The sequence below is a fragment of the Lygodium microphyllum genome, chromosome 30 (assembly GCF_053477565.2).
Source record: "Lygodium microphyllum isolate KBCC chromosome 30, Lygodium_microphyllum_v1.1.10, whole genome shotgun sequence".
Taxonomy (NCBI): domain Eukaryota; kingdom Viridiplantae; phylum Streptophyta; class Polypodiopsida; order Schizaeales; family Lygodiaceae; genus Lygodium; species Lygodium microphyllum.
Genome location: NC_141164.1, coordinates 49,045,757 through 49,067,270, shown reverse-complemented (window position 1 = coordinate 49,067,270; position 21,514 = coordinate 49,045,757).

Below are 21,514 nucleotides of genomic sequence, written 5' to 3'. Positions count from 1 at the left end.
TGCATGCGACTTGCATATACTCTCATGAAGTGATAAGTGGATGCAGGATGACACAGGTCTTTGTGTGAACGTGTTCGATGCTCAAGTCACCGCAAGACCACCAACCTCACAAAGGACCACGACAAAACCATGCTGCTGAACGTGAAAAATCACCCTTGTAAGTGCCCACATCACATGACCCAAAGCATAGTCATGGGCTACGCTCTCTTTCTGGGTCAAGCTCTACAGTTGGCTCACGACAATTGTTACCTCAATTATAGTAACATCGCGTGTCGCAAAGAGGTTTGCAATATCTCAAGTGCATCTCTCCATCTCAACAACTGCTTCTCTAACAACGAGGCTAGGGCACAATCATCACTGTAATATCCATTTCCTGAGTCTTCGAAGCTTGACATTTCCCAACCCATTGAAAGGCTGATAGCCTCAACATATTGCAATGGTTGTACTCAGGAAAGTCTAAAAAGAAAGAAAGAAAGAAAGAAAAAAAAAAGGCATAAGAAAAAGAAACAAAAAAAAAAGAAAACAGAAAGAAAAAGAAGAAGAAGAACGAAAAGATAACAAGCACCCACGATCACTGCACAGCACCTAGGGGTCCTCAAATTAGGTGCGTCTAGTGACCTTGGTCTGCTAGCTCGGCCCCTAGTCCCCTAGTCCCCTAGCATCACCCACAATCTTTTAGGGCACATCAAGGGCAGGACATACCTAGGGAGCTTGTCTCGCCTATGGTTAGACCTATCACCCTGACCCATTCACACGATTTCCTCTTGCACTATGCCTTAATACCATTGCAATCAATTATGGTAAGCACTGCACGAATGGCCATGAAAAGCACATTGTCCTCATCACACAGGTCCAATAGCTGCTAGCTACCGATAGTGCAGTGTCCCTGTGTTCAATTATGTTACATCGTGTAGTCACAATGCAAAGGATGTCGCATACACCTTCATGTGTACTTCTTCTTAACATGGACAACTTTGCCTCATCCACACATCGTTATGAGAAACCAACCCGCGGTCTTCTAACTACGTAATATCTAAGTATGCACGAGCACTCACATAATATCTACACCAACATAGATACAAAGTTTGGATCCTCAACTACAGGACAATACTCTCAGCTTCCTTAGAGTTTGACATGTCTCCCAAACTAATTAAACTATGTCTTGTGCACGATAGCAAAGACTAGCCCCTAGGGAGAGACCACTTATGAGAGGTTTTCAATTGCAAGTATTGAAGACTCCAATGAAAGTGTCATTCACTCTTCATCAATACTCAGCTCTGAATTCCTATCCTTTATCATCCTGTAAGCCTGCCAAGATCATCATGTGCAGAATCCCCAACAAACTGCTACTTGTACTCCATCAGTGCAATCCCCGCAAAAAATAGCCCTACCACCAACTCCAATCGCCCTACCACCAGCCACCTAAACCACAAGCGTGCCCCCAACGACCTTTCTCCCCACCACTTTCAACACTCCTCCATGGCAGCTACAGACGTCCTTGCCACCCACGTCTTCAGTGCATGCTAAAGCCTGCTGCTACCTACGCTGATAAGTGCCATGGGACTGGCACTCATCTAGGAGGGGATATTGTTAACCCTCAAAAGAACGAAGATGGAAAATACGAAAAATTTAAAGCAGAAGACAAAGGCCAAGGAAAAGTGAAATGGAAGACAAAGAGGCACAAGGAGAAAAGTCCTAAATAAGGGAGAAAGGCATGCAAGAAAAAGCGCAAGTCAATACTTTTGTAAAAAAACGCAAGCGCATCATGGTTTAATTCAAGGAGTGCTAGGCTCTCACCCGTGCAATTTGTAAATGTAGGCGGGTGGTGGAAAGGAAGCTAGAAAGATAGAAGGACAATGGGGAAAAGGGCCTAGGCTACGACCGCGGCCATGTAAAAAAGGGGATAAGGGGATGACCGCCCAAAAGGGATTGAGGGTTTTGTATATAAAGTTGAAAAGTGAATGAGAAGCTCATTCTTGTGTGTGGCCAAAAGTGGCTCTCCTCTTCTTCTTCTTCTTCCTATTGTTCTTGCTTGCTTGAGCTTGTGCTTTAGAGAGGGAGTGTGAGAGTGTGAGGGAGTGTGTGTGTGAGGGTGAGGGACCGCGGAGGAGAAGCTCTCCATCTTCTCCTCTCTTCTTCTCTTCTCTTCTCTTCTCTTTTCTTGCTCGCGGCAATGGAGCTTGGAACTTGGAGCTTGAGGATGGAGCGTGCTTGAAGCTTGCACTTGGATCGTGGAGCTATCAGAGTGTGCGGGAGAGGAGGTAACTCAATCGGCATGGAGGTAAGCTCACTACACCCATAGATATGGATGGTTCGTCGGCTATGTGACATGTAGCCATTAGTGCTTGGCTTGGAACGCTTGAAATAATAAGCGGTCCGAGGGTCTTGGTGGTTGAGCAAAAGCTCCCACAACTATTGCTTCATTATTTATTCTTTTAGTGAAATTTGAATAAAGGGAAGGCTAGTCACACACTGTGGCTATTGGAGTTCCTACATTTGGAGTCTCTCTAGAGAGCACTTTGCCTTCCTTATAGGAATCTATTGGGCATTGGATGAGATGACGTCTTTCCTTATTGTCTTGTATCTATGTACATATTGTACTGTCTTTTTTTTTCTTCTCACTCCTCACTAAGGTGAATTCACCTTCTTTAAGTGGGTTATTGGGGATGAATATGCCTCTGCCTAGCCGCTCATGTATTATTACACTGACACTACCCACACATGCACACTATAGGTGGAAGGTGCCCATCACTGTCGCTTCATTATTTATTCTTTCGGTGACATTTGAATAAAGGGAAGGCCGGTCACACATTGTGGTTGTTGGAGTTTCCACATTTGGAGTCTCTCTCTTTCTTGCTCTTGTTGCATCCGCCATGGCTCTCACCTCCATGCTCTCTTGCTCAATCCTTCTCACCTTTTAGCCTTGTGAATTATGGGAATGTTGAAATGCTACTACCTTATTGGGGCCATTAATGGAAATCACAGAACGAGGATGTATGCATGTGGTTAAATGGTTTGTCGAAAAGGGATACAAGAATATGGAGTTGTGTCGTAGCTATAGCAAATGTGTCAAGCAATAAAATGAAAATCATACATGCTCTATATGTTTTAAGCTTGGTTATTTTTACGGCATCAGAGACGATTTTGAGGCTTATCAAGGAGGTACATCTAACAACCAATCTCTCCAAAGTTTCAACATTGATTGGATCCTCAATACATGAAAATTTTGCGAGAAACAAGGATATGTGAAAGACCATAGGAAACGTATTAGTGTATTATTTTTCCTACTCAAAGCAAAATAGAAAGCTCACCAAGGCCTCTAATGCTTGTAGGTATGCCTCCCACTACAACATATAGACCCAATAGTGACATTTAAAGTGACGGAATTATTCATGGTAAACATTACCCCCGTCATCGCTATTTGCGTCGCTATTAGCGACGCAATTGATTTGTTGCTATTTGTGTTGCTGTAAGCATCACTATTTGTGTCAGTAATTGGGTTAGCGACCCAAATAGTGATGCTAACAACGATGGTTGTAGAGAAAATTTCCAATGCAAATAGTCACTTTTATAGAGGGGAAAAAAATTAGGTGGTAGGGCATGTAGCCCTGCCATCCTTATAGCTATAGGCGCTAAATATTCTTGCATAATTCATTTGCCAATGTCACCTACATCTAATGTCTAAAAATTGTGTATCAAATTTTCAAAAAAAAACTGAATCCTTTGATTGAAAAAGCTAGATATAATCAATTCAAAAAGGTATTTTACAAGGAGCTTTTCATCACTTGCTTAGGCCTGAGAAGAAAAAGAGCTTGTGATTGCAAAAGCTAGATATAATCAATTCAAAAAAGTATTACTCAAGGAGCTTTTTTATTACTTGTTTGGCCCAAGAAGAAGAGCTTCACTTCAAGCTTTCAGTATAGTTAGGACCTTGAGGTATGAATAAGTCCCATTGATCTTCTACTCACTCCAACTTATTCCAAACTTGTTCAAGTCTTTTTTGGGGAGCATTTGGACATCTGTAAGAGTTATACCATGGTGTTGGAGCTAGAAACACTTATATAGGGAGTCGTAGTGCCTCTAAGCTCTACTTCTTCCTTCTTGTTTTTACCTACGTCTAAGTCATCTTCTTTCTTGTCTTCACCCTCAATCTCAATGGATGGAGGTGTTTTAAGATCAAAAGAATCAAGCTCATCCTCCCCCTTCTCAAACTCCATTTCTTGAGCTCAGACTAGTTGCTATACCCCAAGTAGATCCTTGAAACGAATGAATTTCTCTTTACTAAGTGATTTGGTAAAGATATCGACTACCTGGTCTTCTCTCTTCACATGAAGTAGATCAATCTGTCCTACAAGTACCATTTCTTTGATGAAATTGTAATTAATCTCTATGTGTTTGGATCTAGTATGATAGATGGGGTTGCTAGCTAGCATCCATATATACCTCAGGTTGTGTACATAACCCTCATGCTACTCCATGTATACCTCTTCAAGAAAGTCACCATTTAGGAATGCATTTTTTACATCCATTTTTTATAAATTTCAGCCCTTAGAAGCCACTAATGCAATGACTATTCTCACCATTTCCATCTTGGCAACCAAGCTGAAAGTCTCCTCATAATCTAGGTTGTATTGCTGTGCATATCCCTTTGCAACGAGCCGGCCTTTATATATTTCCAATGAACCATCTGACTTGCATTTCTCTTTATAAACCCATTTGCTTAAAGACATCGAGGACATCATGTAGTACATCATGTAGTAATAGAAGGTACATGTAGTACATCATGTAGGCTCTTCTTTCTATCATCATTCTCTTCTTTCTATCATCATATCTGTAGCACTCTACCTTCCTACTAGTGGGCCATCCGGCACTCGTGCCCAAAATCTTTCCATCCCTTTCACCTCCAAGTCTTGCATGACTTCCCAAACAACATTCTTATGAAAAGATCTTTTCGGGATGAGAAGCTTGTATATGCATTGCATTCTCCTTATCTCCCGAAGGGCGATAGTGCTCGGTTTCCATTTTCTCTTCTTCTCTGGTGGTTGTTGTACTCTATGGGGAGCACCTGTTGCTGCACTAGAGGAGGCTCCACCTTCTACTCCAGGTGGCTGGCTTTGGTATGAGGCCTTCCCATGGCCAAGAAACGGGAACATGCTTGCTTGGTGCCTGCCATGCAAGCTCGAGGAGGGCAAGATGGAGAAGAGATAGAGGTTGGGAGTTCCCTTCTTCTCCTTTATAGTTGTACCCTCTCTTTTAGTGGATGCGGTGGCAATGGTAGTGGCAGTGGCAACCTCTCTCTCTCTCTCTCTCTCTCTCTCAATCTCCCTTGTGTTGATATGTCTCCCTTCTTCTCTCTGTACATCTCTTCATCAACAAAAAGAAAGAGAGAAGTAAAGAAAATAGAAAAACAAAGAGAGAATAGATAATGCATTTACCTCAAAGCTTGAAGAAGAATCCTTTCGCGCTTCTCTCCTTCTTCTTCTTTTCCTTCATGGGTTCCCTCCTTCTTTGCAATTGTCCCCTCTCTTTTTGTGGTGGATTGGCAGTGTGACAGAAACCTCTCTCTCTCTCTCTCTCTCTCTCTCTCAATCTCCCTTATGCATGTTGATCTCTCTCACTTCTTCTCTCTATATGCTCTTCAACAAAAAAAAAAAAAGAGAGAAGTAAAGAAAAGAGAAAAACAAAGAGAGAAGAGATAATGCACTTACCTCAAAGCTTGAAGAATAATCCTTTTGTGCTTCTCTCCTTCTTCTTCTTGTCCTTCACGGGTTCCCTCCTTCTTCTTTGCAGTTGTCCCCTCTCTTTTTATGGTGGATTGGCTGTCATAGCGACCTCTCTCTCTCTCTCTCTCTCTCTCTCTCGCGCGCGCATGTTGATCTCTGTCACTTCTTCTCTCTATACACTCTTCATCAACAAAAAGAAAGAGAGAAGTAAAGAAAAGAGAAAAACAAAGAGAGAAGAGATAATGCACTTACCTTAAAGCTTGAAGAAGAATCCCTTCGTACTTCTCTTAGTTTTTTCCCCTTCAGGAGTTCCTTCCTTCTCCTTTATACTTGTCACCTCCCTCTTCGTGGATGGCGGAAGTGGCGGCAGCCTCTCTCTCTCTCTCTCTCTTGCTTGTCTACAAACCTGTAAAATGCCATGCTCGGGGTTTGACACTTTTTTATGAAGCCCCTCTCTCTCCCGTTTTTTATTTATCTCCATCTCTCTCTTCCTTCCCCTCCCTTCTTCTCTCTATTTCTCTCCCTCCTTTCCTTCCCACTCTCACTCAACTCATCTCATTGCAAAGACAATCAAAGATAGAAAATAAAAAGCTTAAGAAACAAAGATATTGAAAGAAATGCCACCCCACCTCTCTTTATCTCTCTCTCCCCCCTCTCCCTTTACTTTTCTTTCTTAACCTTCTCTCTTAATCTCTCATTGTTTTCCTATTTCTCTCTCCCTCTCTCTCGCTCTCTATTTTTTCTCTCCATCTCTCTTTCTCCCTCTCTCTCTCTTCTTTTCACTCTCCTTCCTCTCTTTACCTCACCCTTCTTTTCTACCTCCTCCTCCTCTCTTCCTTCCCTCTCCCTCTCTATTTCTCTCTCCCTCTCTTTCTCTCTCTTTCCCATTCTTTGTTTCCTCTCTCTTTTTTTCTCCCCCTCTCTCTCTCGTTGTTTCTCTCACTCATCCTCCTCTCTCCCTCCCTTCATCTCTCATTTCTCTCTTCCTCTTTCTCTTTGTTTCCTTTCTCTCCCTCTTTCTCTCTTCCTCTCCCTTCATTCTTCTCCCTCCCTTCCTCCCTCCCTCTCTTTCCATGTATCTCTTTGCAAAGAAAAACAAAAAAAGAAAACAAGAGAACACAAAAATAAAGCAAGAAGAGGCAATGTACCTACCTCAAAGGCCTGAAGATGAAACCCTTTGCACCTTCTCTTTGCACCTTCCCTCCCTTCTCCCTTGCACACTTCTCTTTCTTTGTGTATAGTGACAGTGGCGGTGACGATGGTGATGAGCTCTCTCTCTCTCTCTCTCTCTCTCTCTCTCTCTCTCTCTCTCTCTCTCTCTCTCTCTCTCTCTCTCTAAAAGATTTAAGCTCTCTCGCTCTCTCTTTCATTCTTTCTCGCAAATGTTTTCTCGGCAAATGTTATGCTCGGGTTTTCAAAACTTTTTCCTCAGACCGGCGTCGCTATTATCGTTGCTAAAAGTGGTGCTATTTGCGTTTCTATCAGCGTCACGACTATTTGCGTTGCTATTTGCGTCGCTATTTCTATTAGCGATGCAAATATCGACACCGCTTTTTTGTGTCGCAAATGGCTGTTGCTATTGCCCCATTCCCTTGTAGTGTCCATTTAGATGATTGTGGCTCATATCTACACTTGATAGAGAGCTACCTTTGGAAAATTATGGGATGTATATTGAAAAGTATTTTCTTAAAAGGTTGAAGGCCTTGAGACTAAAGCTAAAAAGTTCTTGAAAAGAAGTTTCTTGAAAGGTTAAAGGCCTTCAGACTAGAGTAGGTGCCAACTGGTAAGCTTTGGCTTAAGGGAAAATTAGCACAAGGCAACCAACATTAAAGATAGTAGCAAAAATTTGGTGAGATTAGCAACCATTAAGGGATACATTGAGCTCTTGCAATCATCATTAGTGCAAATAGAGAACTTAAGCTCTTGTAATCATCTCTTTTGCTAGTACTACAATAGTTGATGCAAGTTATTGGGCAACATTGACAAGCTATATTGTGACATTTGGAGCACCCTTACATTTACTCAAATTAAAATTATTGTTTTAGGGCTCATATGAGACTTTTTTTTTTCCACATATTATGATATTTGACTACCCATTAGAGCTTTATAGGATACATACTCTATTTCTGTGAATTTCTTCTCAAGAGCATCTATTCTAGATGTTCAAGAGAGATCATATAAACACGTCACAAAGTTCATGTAGCCACCATTTACATACTATGTTTGTGGGTCCATGCCTCTAGGCAAGCATTGTTTGATGATGACTTTATTTAGCACTGAAAAAAGTACTAGATGTTGAATTGTTGATGAAACATAAGATTGGCTAATACAACACTATCAATGCACCACTAGTAACTACCAATGGTGTTGTTCTTTCACTTCAAAATTGTGCCTATTAAAACTCTGAAGGGGAATTGGTCACAACTCAGGTGAGACTGGAAAGTCAAAAATTCAATTGGCCAAAGCATCTCAGATTATAAAGGGAGTTAGAAAGGGACTACCTATCTGCTTGATTAAGCTCAATAAGTTAGATCAGAAGTAGGAGTCTAGTGATGTACCTTCATGGCTAAAGGAGTATGTGGATGTATTTCTTGAAGAGCTGACAAAACTCCCGTCTCAAAGAGAAGTGGATCATGAGATCAAGCTAGTGCCAAGAGCTACGCCAATTGCAAAGAGACATTATAGGATGTCCATCCCGGAAGCAATTGAGCTGAAGGAGCAACTCAAGCACCTCCTAGATTAGGGCTACATCCGTCCTAGCAGTTCACCATGGGGAGCTCCAGTGCTGTTCTAGAAAAACAAAGATGGAACGCTTTGACTATGTTTTGATTACAGAGAATCAATCAATTGTTAAGAACAAGTACCTTATTCCTAGAATAGATGAGCTTCTTGATCGTCTTCAAGAAGCGAAGATCTTCTCCAAGATTGATCTTAGGTCTAGTTACTATCAGATAAGGATCAAGGAAGAAGATATCCCAAAGACGGCCTTCAACACAAGATATGGACACTTTGAGTTCCTAGTTATGTCATTTGGGCTCACGAATGTGCCTGCCACCTTCAACAGGTTAATGCAGGATATCTTTAGGCCATATCTTGATGACTTCATGCTCGTCTTCTTCAATGACACCTTAGTCTATTCCAAACAGGAAGAAGATCATGAACCCCAGCTTCATATTGTCCTTGAGTCAATGAGGGCACACAAGCTCTATGCTAGGATGAAGAAGTATGCATTCTTTAAACATCAGATTGAATATCTGGGATTCATTGTATCAATGGAAGGAATCTCAGTGGATCTGGCCAAAGTCAGAGATGTTCTAGAATGGCCAATACCAACAACTATCAAAGAAATACACAGTTTTCTTGGATTGACAGGATGGTATAGGGTCTTCATAAAAAACTATGCTTTGATTGCAGCACCTTTGATGGATCTACTGAAGAAGCAAACATCCATTACATGGTCAACTACCGAACAAACTAGCTTTGATAGATTAAGTATCAGCACCTATACTGGAACTTCCAGACCTCAGTAAGGAGTTTGGAAATAGTAATTGATGCTAGCATGCCTGCCTTAGGATGTATTCTCATGCAAGAAGGTCATCCTGTAGCATACTCTTCAAGAAATCTGAAGAGCCATGAGAAGAATTATGCTACCCATGATCTAGAACTATTAGCTATTATCCATGCTCTAAAGCTTTGGAGACACTACCTGTTGGGTAACAAGTTTACTCTAGTAACGGATCATAAAAGTCTAAAGTGGATCTTTACCCAGAACGTGCTCAACATGAGGCAACGTCGGTGGATTGAAGCGCTGGAGGAGTATGATTTTAAAATCAAATACCAACCTAGGAAGGAGAATGTAGTTGCCGATGCACTCAGTCGCAAGGCATTCCTTAATTCTCTAATCTTGCAAAATCCATCAATAGCTAGATCTTTAGCCACAAAGGTATCCATGCCAAACAACCCAATACTTGAGCTAGCTAGAGAAGAAGCATGCCATGATCTAGCCTATCAAAAGAAGCTAAAGGAGATCCCTATCAAGGATCAGGACTAGAAGCTACAGGCTAAGTATCATGAATTCTCTATTAATAGTGGACTTGTCTACTATAGAATAAGATTATGTATATCGGCAAGCCAATCACTCAAGCAGAAGATATTGTGGGAAGCTCATGATTCCCCTTTCTCAGGACATCCTGGCTGTGCCAAGACTCTCAATGTAGTTAGAAAAAGCTACTATTGGGAGAGGCTTAAAGGTGACATTCTCAAATATGTCACTGAGTGTTTGTCTTATCAACGTATTAAGGCCGAACATGTCAAAATGCTAGGAAAGTTGCAACCACTTGACATACCCTAACTGAAATGGGAATTCATCAGTATGGACTTTGTTGTTGGCCTACCCCAAGTTTAGGGAGGATACAACTCCATCATGATTGTGGTTAACATGCTTACTAAGGTTGCACACCTTATTCTTGTTAAGACAAACTATAAAGCCTCAGACATTGCAAGGTTGTTTATCAAGGAGATATTCAAGCTACATGGGTTGCCGAGAAGAATCATTAGTGATCGTGATTCTCTCTTCATATCACACTTTTGGAGAGCTATCTTTGAAGCCATTGGAACTCAACTCTGTTTTAGTACAACCTATCATCCCCAAACTGATGGCCAAACGGAGTGAGTCAATCAAGTCATTGAGGATATGCTAAGGGCACATTGTTACTGTGAACCAAAAAGGTGGATTCAATGCTTGCCTTTGTTTGAATTTTCCCACAATGCTTCTTACCAACAAAGCATTCAGATGACCCCTTTTCAAGCATTGTATGAGCATGACTATTGAAGTCCCCTAAACTTCTCAGATCCAACCTTGAGGATTGAAGCTTCAAGGCAGATGCTGGAAGAGATGGATGACCAAATGAAGTCAATAAGATAGGACATCCAAGCCGCCAAGGATAGATAAAAGACATACGCGGATTTGAAGTGTCAAGATAGAACCTTCGAGGAAGGAGACATGGTCTTCATTCGCTTACGGCCAAAGAAGAGTTCTCTATCCTTAGGAGATTGCAAGAAGCTAAGTCCAAGGTATTGTGGATCATACAAGATCCTCAAGTGCCTAGGACCCAATGCTTATAGACTACAACTTCCTGAGAACCTAAAGATTCATAATGTATTCCATATCAGCCTACTGAAGAAGTATGTACCTAATCCTAACCATGTACTTGATGATCAACAAGTTGTAATGCCTAGCCAAGGAGTCCTTGAGCTACGGCATGACAGGATCTTAGATGTTAGGGAGAGACAACTGAGATCCAGAACCTTGAGGGAATGGCTCATCGAGTGGAAAGATTATCCCGAGGAGGACACCACTTGGATGGATGAAAGCACTCTCAATCAACAATATCCCCAGTTCATCTCAAGATGAGGACATCTTGATTCCTCCAAGGGGGAGAGAATGTAATATTTTCACGTAAAAAAATATTACTAGACTGAATTCCTGCACACTGTGTGAAACATGTGCAAAGATTATCTTCAGTGCCGGCAGTTAATCTATAACCGCATGCGAGAAATGGAGAACTCTGCATTGGCAAACCGGGATGGAGGTTCAAAACCGCATAAACCGTGGGAAAACTCCCTCTTGGGAGGAGGTTAAGTGGATAAAGGTGGAATTATTCCAAATGTTTTTACTTATCTTCCCCAGCCGATGCGTAGCTGAGGGAAGGGGATGGCTAGGTGTGAGAGGTGGTAACCAAGGGGGAGACATGGGCTGCATGCATAGCCCATGTGTAACGTGTCCACTAGTATCATCCAGGACACGTCTTAGCAATCCATCGGAAAGGATGTCTAGAAAGCTTTGCCCGACACTCCCATGGAATGTTACGGGATCTGCGATCTAGGTCTTCCCACGTCTGCCACGTAGCGAAAGTATTCTGGCCGTTCCCACTTAGGATCGACTAGAATTAGGGTTTTCCTGATAATAGCAACTAGCGTCGGACCCAAGCGAACTACTTTACGCAGAAACGCCAGATCCGAAGCAGATACACATTGCACTTGATTCAAGGAGAATGGGAAACGAGAAGGATGCAAAGCTCAACCTCTCTGCCATAAGGCATAGTCCCATTCCGTTCCCCTAAAACAACGTAAATCGGGTAAGACATAACTCTAGGCCATCGCTTTCGTTGTTCGTGTCCTTTGACGATCATCCTGCTGTTCTTCGAGATTTGAGAAAAGTTCCCAGCCAACCGGGACTACCCAACCATAGGACGGACCCATGGCCCATCCTTCTACTTTCCTCGGTTTGTTTTAGTTATGTAATTATCTAACACATTCAATTGGACATGTAACAAATAGCTTCTTTAATTAATCCATTAAGCATTGGTTCCTTCACGTAATCTTATCACGTGACATAGAAAAACAATATCAAACAAGTTCTTTATTAACATATCATCATATTTATCTTTGAAATACAAGGAGTTTCGCCCGTAGGCTTGTCCATAATCCGCCCAAAGGCTATCCAGTAATCCACAGGGATCACTATTCCAAGCTTTTGCCCGTAGACTAGTATGCGGGCCAAGAGATCCAATCCCGAGTCACGTTAGCCTCATGTAAATGACCTGAAAGGCAAGGGATTTACGGCCAGAGCCCCCCTGGCACCCAAGCGTCCTCCTGATCCAAGTAGAGCTCAACGGAGAGACCTCTCGTGAGACGGGTTCGGTCCACATTCCCAGTGCGGTCAACAACTCCCTTGGTTAGGGTCAGGTAGGCAGTCGGGGGTAACTGAAGCTGCCTCTCCCTTCAGGCCTTCAACTTGAAGTATAGATATTTATTTAATTTGTAATTCATAAATCAAACAGTGCTCTAAAATCTCTAGCAAGCACAAACACTTCCATTAACTAATCTTGTTGTTGGCAAACTGCTAAGGAATGATTCTTTCCTTTCGAATGCATCAACACTCGTTCCAGGGTGTCTTGCAACTTGGCAAGATCCCTTATATTCTGGGTAAGGGCGTACCCTATTAACCCAACTTGGTCAACCCTAAAGTTCATTGGATACTTTAGTTTCTAGTTTTTAACCTTCCTTATTTAGAAGAATATCAAAGAATACATCCTTTTGCAAGATAACTTGCGTAAGGATCTGCCATCCTTGCTGAGTGTATTTAACCTTCCTTCTTGTGAATCAATCACAAGACCATATGACTTCGTACTTGCTGTGCAACTCCTGCATCGTAATATCCAATGAAACAATCCGTTTTAGTTTCTTTAAGCTGACGTTTGACAAACCTAGGATCTCTTTTTAAGAATCTCAGGGACAAACCCTAGTTCTTTTACATTTACGATTTATTGACCCTACAATCAGGGAAGGTAGGCAAGTATTTAAGGTATAAACATTTCTTGGATTTTAAATCATTCCCAATGCATATTTCGCAGCATAGGTATTTCTATGTTTACATTAATTCGATTAACTTTTAGAAGGTAATATGGAGATCACCTCGGATGATTTGTTATCTTTGTGACAATCGATTTTTCAGTCCTAAACATTAGTGCTTTGAGGTTAGGTAAATTCAATTAATCTTCATTTTTCCTTGCGAACGAAACTCATGCCAAATAACAATATTTTCCTTGCTAAGATATGCAATTAGCAATGATAACTTCCTAGAGTTCAAGCAACGTAAGAAACCTTTCATGAATTTCATCTTCTATGATGATTCATTGCAAAAAAGAATAGGGGTTAATGGTGCAAGATGCAGTTTTTATACCTTCAAGATTTAACCTAAATATACTACTATAGTAGGTAGATAATCTTGTTCGTAATTCGTTTCAATGCATGATGCTATTTGAAGGAAACTATGTTTTATACATTATCATTTTTGCATGTTCAGTTAAACTAAACTCCTTCATCGTAAATAACTAGGACAAAATATGTCTTATCCCTAACAATTCATCTTGCATGATTGAATTAAAATCGATATAAAATCAAGAAGGAAAAACTTGGTTTTGGGGTGAGATATCCACATGGATACCAGGAGATGACCCTCCTGCAACTACTCCTTGGACTTTCTTAGGCAGCATCGCAGTATGTGAAGGTAGCGTTTACTCTCCTTTTTGGATTTCCACCATCTCTCTTTCGAGGCAAGGAGCCATTTAAAGGATTGACCACGAGAAGGGGTAATAAGACCTTTAAGGTCTTAGCTTCTTCGGATAAGGAAAGGTTTATAAAGCCTAAGAAGGCCCTATAGGGTATATACACAGCAAAAAGGTTATGGGTGAGTGTGGCTTCACAACCATATGAACCTTGGGAGAACTTTGGGCTTTGGGGTAAAAGGTATAGGAAGGGGGATTTTTGGAGAGGTTTTAGGACACGGAGTAGTAAAGGTTTTAGGAATTTCAACCCAGGGTGAAAGGGGAAAGGTGAAGGGTGAAGGCTTATAGCACGAGGGAGAGGGAAAAGGGTGTGTAAGGAAAAGGGGACACGGGGTTAGAAAGGGCTTAGGGGTTTAAAAAACCGGGGAGGGGGGGGAAGGGTGAGTAAAAAGGGCTATAAGGGGGGTGAAAGGGTTCTAAGGGAACAAAACCGGGAGGGGGGTGTGAAAGGTAATAAGGCTATAGGAAGGGGGGCTTAAGGAGCCCCCGCTTTAGAAGCTTCAAGAAGCTTCTGTAGCCACGTGGGGGGAAATTTTGACGGCGATGGGGGGTGAAAAGTCTGTAGGTGATGCCGCTGATGGCGCATGTGGGGAGAGAGGATAGAGGCAGCAGGCGGCAAGCGGTAGTTTGACAGCATTAGGCGGCGTCCTCCTCGTCTTCGTCCTCCCTCCTACAGCTCCGCAGTAGCACCAGCAGCTCCCTGGCTTCATCCTCTCCCTTCATTTATATAGGGGAGGGGAGGGAATCCTCCCCCCTCGACGTGTCCATTTGCATGCTCATGGAGCTGAGCAAGCTCCAGCGAGGAGCTTGCTGGCTCCTCTATCCCTTTCCCTCCTTCCAGCACGACACGCTGCGGATAGGAGGATAAGGGAAAAAAATTTCCCCTTTGGCTAATTAATTTGATATATTACACCACGTCGGGGAGGTCCCCTCTCCCCCCTTGGACTATAAAAACCCCCCTTTGTGGAGGGGGGTTAAGAAAGGGAGAAGGAGGGAGACTGCGGGAGGCTCAAAGCTGCTCTCGTTGATGTGTGAGGAGGAAGACGCCATTGTGACTACCATAGGCCGCCTGAAGGGAGAGGAGAAAGCTGAGAGGCTGCGTAGAGGAAGGAAGAGAGGAGCGACTAGTCGTTGTGTTGCGCCTGTGGCTTGACAGCTACTGCCGGATCTGCCAAAGCGGCCAACGCCGCCATCTCCTGACAAGCAAATCTCCCCACTCGACGTCAGTACCACCCCTCCCTTTTCCATGACATTATCATCTCCTCCCTTTCCACGTGGTGTACTGCTCCCTAGAAGCTTCTTAGAAGCTTCATTAAAAAGCTTCTAAGGGGCTTCTCTAAGCCTCCCTTCCCATTAGATCGACCACAAGCCCTTCCTAGCCCGGATTTAAAGTCCCCTTCCTGCAAGGCCCCGATCAAACCCATCCCTAGGTTCGGGACTTTGAAGAAGAAGAAGCCTAAAAGGCCCTTCCTACCAAATCTCCCACAAGCCCCCTAGGATTGGGGTTTGAAGAGAAGAAGAGGAAGTCTATTAGGCCCTTCTTACCAAATCTCCCACAAAGCCCCCTAGGCTTGGGATTTGAAGAAAAGAAGTGGAAGCCTATAAGGCCCTTTCCCCCCAATCACCCACAAGCCCACCCTGAGGTTTGGGATTTAAAGTCTCCATTCCCGCAAGGTCCTTCTCAAGAATCCTTTTGCAAACCCCCCTCTTTTCCCGAAAGAAAGAAGGCCCAAGCTCCAAACCCTAAGGCCTTCCATAAACCAAATTCTGCAAGTCGGTACTTTTGTCAAGCATCCGTACTTCAAAGGGGATCTCTGCATACGAGGGAGACAGGCAAAGATCATAAGGCTACAAACCAAGGCAAGAAGTTCGAATCCACGAAGGCAAACCAGAAGCCAAAATCACAATGGCCCCTAAAAAGTCACAAGGCGCACCTGCAGGAGGATCATCTCCTAATATTCATATGGATATTTCACCGAGCCCACAAGTCGAGGTTTTCTTCCTATTTTTGATTTACGTAGAAGTATTGTAGTTATGCATGGTTATTTCATGGAATTAGGATGCACTTATGCTTGTCAAATCCACATAGATAAATGTGATTGAAATAAATTGGCTAGTTGAAATTTACATAAAGTATTTCAGGATAAGAAGTTGGTCATTTGTACTTTCAATGGAATGAACGAAAAAGAACATAAGGTGTCTATGCATTTTTAGCAAGTTGCCTTTGTGCATTGCAAAGTAATGAGTCTAGAACAACTAATGACTACCATTACAAGGTCAAAACTATTGTAGTACACCTTTGATTATGCATGGAAAGATTAAATCGCATGTTGCATTTTTAGACAAATCTTCTTCGTAATGATTCATTAAGGAAGTCGTTATCAACCGTAGGAAATTGCAAAGCATGGAAAAGATTTTAAGGGATGCATGAAACAAGTTAACTCTAGCTTCAAATTGGCATGAATCTCATTTAATGGCGTAGTAGTTAGGAAAGGTTGCATAATTCACATTCATTGTAAGAAGAATTTCATTCATCAAGAGATGTAGTTAGGGAAAGGTTACATGGTTCATTTAAGGGTAAAATTTTAAAAGCTTAGTGGCATGATTCGTGAATGCAAGTCCTAGTAGGATCAATGGAAATTATGCCGTAATTTCACATGTGCTTTGGTCTTAACAAGAAAAGTTAGGGATTGTGAATCTAGTCGTACGTAGATGCAATGAATCGTGTGCTTATGAGAATTTTATCATAATGCAACTAGTTTTTTCCCTTTTAGATCAAGACAACATCTTTAGGAATGGTCCGTCCTTGTCGTAAGACAAGTAAACTGGATTACCCAAAACACCTAAACCGCACAGGATTCGCATAGGATGGTTAAATCAATACAATATACTCCAAGTGCTAACTAGGGTTTAGCACGTTGAGGACTTGACCTACTTTCGCACTTGTTGCCAAGTCGAAACCCTCATACCCAAAAATCCTGCCCACATTCACGGAATGTAGGGACAATTGGACGCACTTGCAAGAAATGATCTAGGGTTTCTACCCTAAGGATCACTCGTTCAAAAGATGAAACTCGGACTGAGTTGGAACCCCTAGGACCAATTGGGAATGGGTTGGATAAGAAGACACCCTAAACCCTGCTTCTTATCTAATCATGATTCCGTGACCAGAAGACGCCGTTCGATGGGTGAAATGATCCCATGGAATAGATGCGACACTTGTGCAAGAAGTTGCAACATCGCATGATCTTGTGGTTTGATCACAAGAGAGTTGCCAATTCCTTGGAATGAGATTGGTGGATTTTTGCGCAAGTTTAACTTGCAAGAGGATGAGTAGCCGTCCTATTATATCACCTTTCTTGGGAAAAATTACCAAGATAAGGGAATTAGGTATTTGCTTGGAAGCAAAGGACCAATCAATAATTTGGAGTGACATGGTCGCCATGATTTACTGTTAATAAAACCTAAGGTATTGGTTAAGTTAGGTTAATAGGGTACGGACTTAACCCAAGGACAAAAGGGAGAATAGACAAGCCCTTGGGGATCTTGCCAAGTCGTAATTGATTCCAAATCAAATGCTGGATGCATTCGGAGAGAAGGATTCACTCCTTAGCAGTTGGCCAAATAAATGACCACTAGAATTGATTGTGCTTGTAACAGATTAGAAAGCACTATTTGCATTGTTTGCTCAAGGAACTAAAGGATGGAAAGATATTTAATGCTTCAGGTTGAAGGCCTGAAGGGAGAGACAGCCTCAGTTACCCCCGACTGTCTGCCTGACCTTAACCGAGGGGGTTATTAGCCACACCGGGAACGTGGACCAAACCCACCGTGTGAGGTCGCTCCGTTGAGCACTACTTGGAGCAGGAGGACGCTTAGGTGCTAGGGGTGGCTCTGGCCGTAAATCCCTCACCTTTCGGGCCTTGCACAAGAGGCCAACGTGACTTGGGAGTGGATCTCGAGACTCACATACTAGTCTACGGACAGAATCTTGGATTAGTGATCCCTGTGGATTGCTGGATAGCCTTCGGGTGGATTATGGATAAGCTTGCGGACTGGACTTTATGAATGTATTCCAAAGAAAAATATGATAACCTGTTGAAAAGGAACTTTTTTGACACTGTTTTCTATGTCAAGTGCTAAGATTACGTGAAGAAACCGGTGTCTAATGAGCTAATTAAGGAAGCTGCTTGATGCATGTCCAACTAAATGTGATAGGTAATTCGAAAACTAAAGCAACCTTGAGAAAAGTGCGGTGGATGTGGCCATGGGTCTGTCCTACAGATGGGTGGTCCTGGTTGGTCGGGAACTTTTCTCAATCACAATGGGCAGCAAGGAGATATTCTCAAAGGAAATGAATAGCAAGGGCGTTGACCTAGAGTTTAGGTTATAATAATCCCGGTTTATGCTGTTTTAGGGGAATGGAATGGGACTATGCCTTATGGAAGAGAGGTCAAGCCTTGCATCCCTCTTGTTTTCCATTCTCCTTGAACCAAGTGTAGCGTGAATCCGCTTCGGCCCTAGCGTTTCTACATAAAGTAGTTCACTTGGGGTTCCTCGCTAGTTTCCATTTAGGAAATGACCATTAGGGGAAACCCTGATTCAGGTCCTAAGTGGGAACGGCCAGAATACTTCCGGGGAAGAAGTAGAAAGCCCTAGATCGCAAACAACGTAACATTCCATGGGAGTGTCAGGCAGAGCTTTCTAGACCTCCTTTCCGATAGACTACTAGGACATGTTCTGAAGGGAACAAGTGGACACCTTACACTTTCATTATGCGATCATGTATTTATTTCATGTATCAGTGTTATGACTTAAGTACACTTTGCCTTTATTTACACGAGCATTGTACACATTACTGAAAATATTTTGTATGGCCCAAATAAAGCACATAGTGCTATATGTGTGCCACAATTTTTTTTTCCCTGTTACGGTCACTATTAGCGTCGCAAATTTACTACATGCATCACTATTAACGTCAAAAAATGTGTTGCAAAGCATCATTATCAAATGCAAGGCTGATACCAATGCAAATAGTGACGTTGATAACAGCGTTGATATTGACTATTCTATGGCATCGCCGATAATGACACTTTTTGCGACGATGGGGGCAAATTTCGTTATGAATATTTTTGTCACTTTTAACGTCGATATAAGGCCTATAGCTTGTAGTGAGTACATTCTATGCATATGATTAGTTGCTAGATGGAAAATATGCACCTTGCCACGTAAAATTCCACTCAGGGACTCAAAATTGGAAGTGAGAACACATTTTCTTCTCTTCCTCTATGAAGCACATGTCTCAAAACTGAAATATTACAACCACTTGTTGAGTATGCATGATACCACTTGGGATTTCCATTTATCAGCCTGACTCCTACTATGGGTAAGTTTTAGAAAGATAAAAAAGTGATATTTGCATGTGTTACCCCACTTGACTTCACATGGCATCATGTCCCCGGTCACTCATTTTCACTCACCAACGTGAGGTGCATGAGTAGCACAAAATGTTATGCAAAAGGACATGGATGCTAGTAAGTACAATTTACATTTCCTACAGAATCTTCCTATCACTACTTCTTAGGGAATGGTGCACTAAAGGATACCATCCCTGTTTTTGAAATTTTTATTTGTACCATTAGTTTGAACCAGTAAAGCTACTAGACATGAATACAATATCAATCGTAACTCTCTTGTTATCTATCATCAAGATCTCTTGCTTTTGGTTTTAAGATGATCTGGTGCATAATGGTCATCCCTTATACCATTCATTTTAGATGTAGAGTTTTGAGTACCTATTAATACCATATTAGAGAATTTGGGAGTTTTCCAAGTTTCAATTTTAAATAAGTGGAAAATATTTGATCATATGGCTAAATTTTGATCCATATTTGAAAGTGGGATTTGGGAAGGTAGCTTATATAGCATTTAGGTAGACTCCACCCTTAAGACAGCAAGATTTGACCATGTGGTCAAATAACAAAGGTGTTGGGGTTTTCCAAAGTGCATGGAAATTTCCAACTCCCTAATATAGTGTTTATTGTAGATATTTATTTGTGACAAGATTTTGAAATTCCCAAACTCCCTAATATAGTGTTTATTTTAGAGATTTATTTGTGACAAGATTATTCAAAAAAAAATCCAATTCATGAAAAAGTTTTGATTCATTTTCCTATGTTGTAACATTATACCTCTCTGATACAACCCATTAATTGATCTTGTTGTTAAGGTGTAATAGATGCAATGTCAAAATTTATGAGAATCCATACATGCAATTAGGTAGATTCTCTAGGTCTACTGTTTCTAAATATAGTTCCACTTCCATTGTAGAATCTCATTGCACTGAAGAAAGTGAAGTACAACACCTTTATCCAACAAGGAACAATGCAAAAGATATACACGAGAAAGGGAAGAGTGCTTATACATTTAAGACAAGAAATTTGGATGATGAAGAGGTCATTGGACACAAAGACCTGGATATAATTGGGTAGATTAAAGTCTCACTTTGATGAAGAAGAAAGTGAACAAGACCAAGTTATCCACTGAGTAGGGCAATTTAAAAGCATGAATGGAAGAATGATTCTCTATTTGAGGAGGATGAGATGTCAATAGCCAACTAGAGAACTTTTAACAACTTGCCTCAAAATGTGTTCCCCATTGTGATCCACTATGGTGGGATCCTTGTCGTAGAAAGCCCTTGACAAATCATGCTTGAAATGCATGAAGCTTGGAGAGGAGCTCAAAATTTGACGAGGAAAGGAGTATGTTACTAAATGGTTGGAGGACGAGTTTTTCAAAACCTTGGAAGACTTCCAATTATCTCCATTTGTTGTTGAGAGTGTAGAGCCAATATTGTCAATTATTAAAGATGTCATGTCTTCACATCTCCTCATTATTCAACTCTAACACATCATAATTGAGCTCTACTAGCATGTGCATAAGGTCTTTGATGCTTCTCCTTCCCCACCACTAAGTTTTGCTTTGGTTAGAGCTATTGAAATACCATTAGCCTTGCAATAGCTTTGCTATGGGGTCAATCTCGTACATATGCACTCAAAAACATTGCATGTATCCACAATGTACAACTTTAATAAGAATTGGGAGCTTAAGGTCTATGTTGACATTATCATGTAAATGCTTAAACATTCTTGCAAGCATCCTTCTTATGATATTATCACCTTACCACACACAACGTGCACTGTAGCTCCTTTTAATAATTAGAAGTATGGTAATAGACCCACTCTAGGGTAGGCATTTACAAAAGTTGAATAAATGTTGAAACATGAAAAATAATAAATTTCCAAAGGAGCATATGCTAACCAAATATGGCATGAAGAGCTATTCACACATATGCTAAACCAATGACTTTACACAGTCGACAATAGCTACATCCCTACAGAAAAAACAACGCACATCATTGCACCTTTTGAAGTGCATCCTTGAACATAATGTTTGTGGTCATGTCACCATCCTTGCTAGCCAATAGGACATGTGATTATGCTAGAGTATTATGGAGCATAAATCAAAGGTTAAGGATGTATCGTTGGCCATGAAAGAGGATCAATAGCTTCTTGACTTTGAAATACGTGCAAATTAATATTAAATTAAATGTGTAACTGCTCAAATTTTTGTTTTTTTATGATAAATCGTTTGCGCATATTA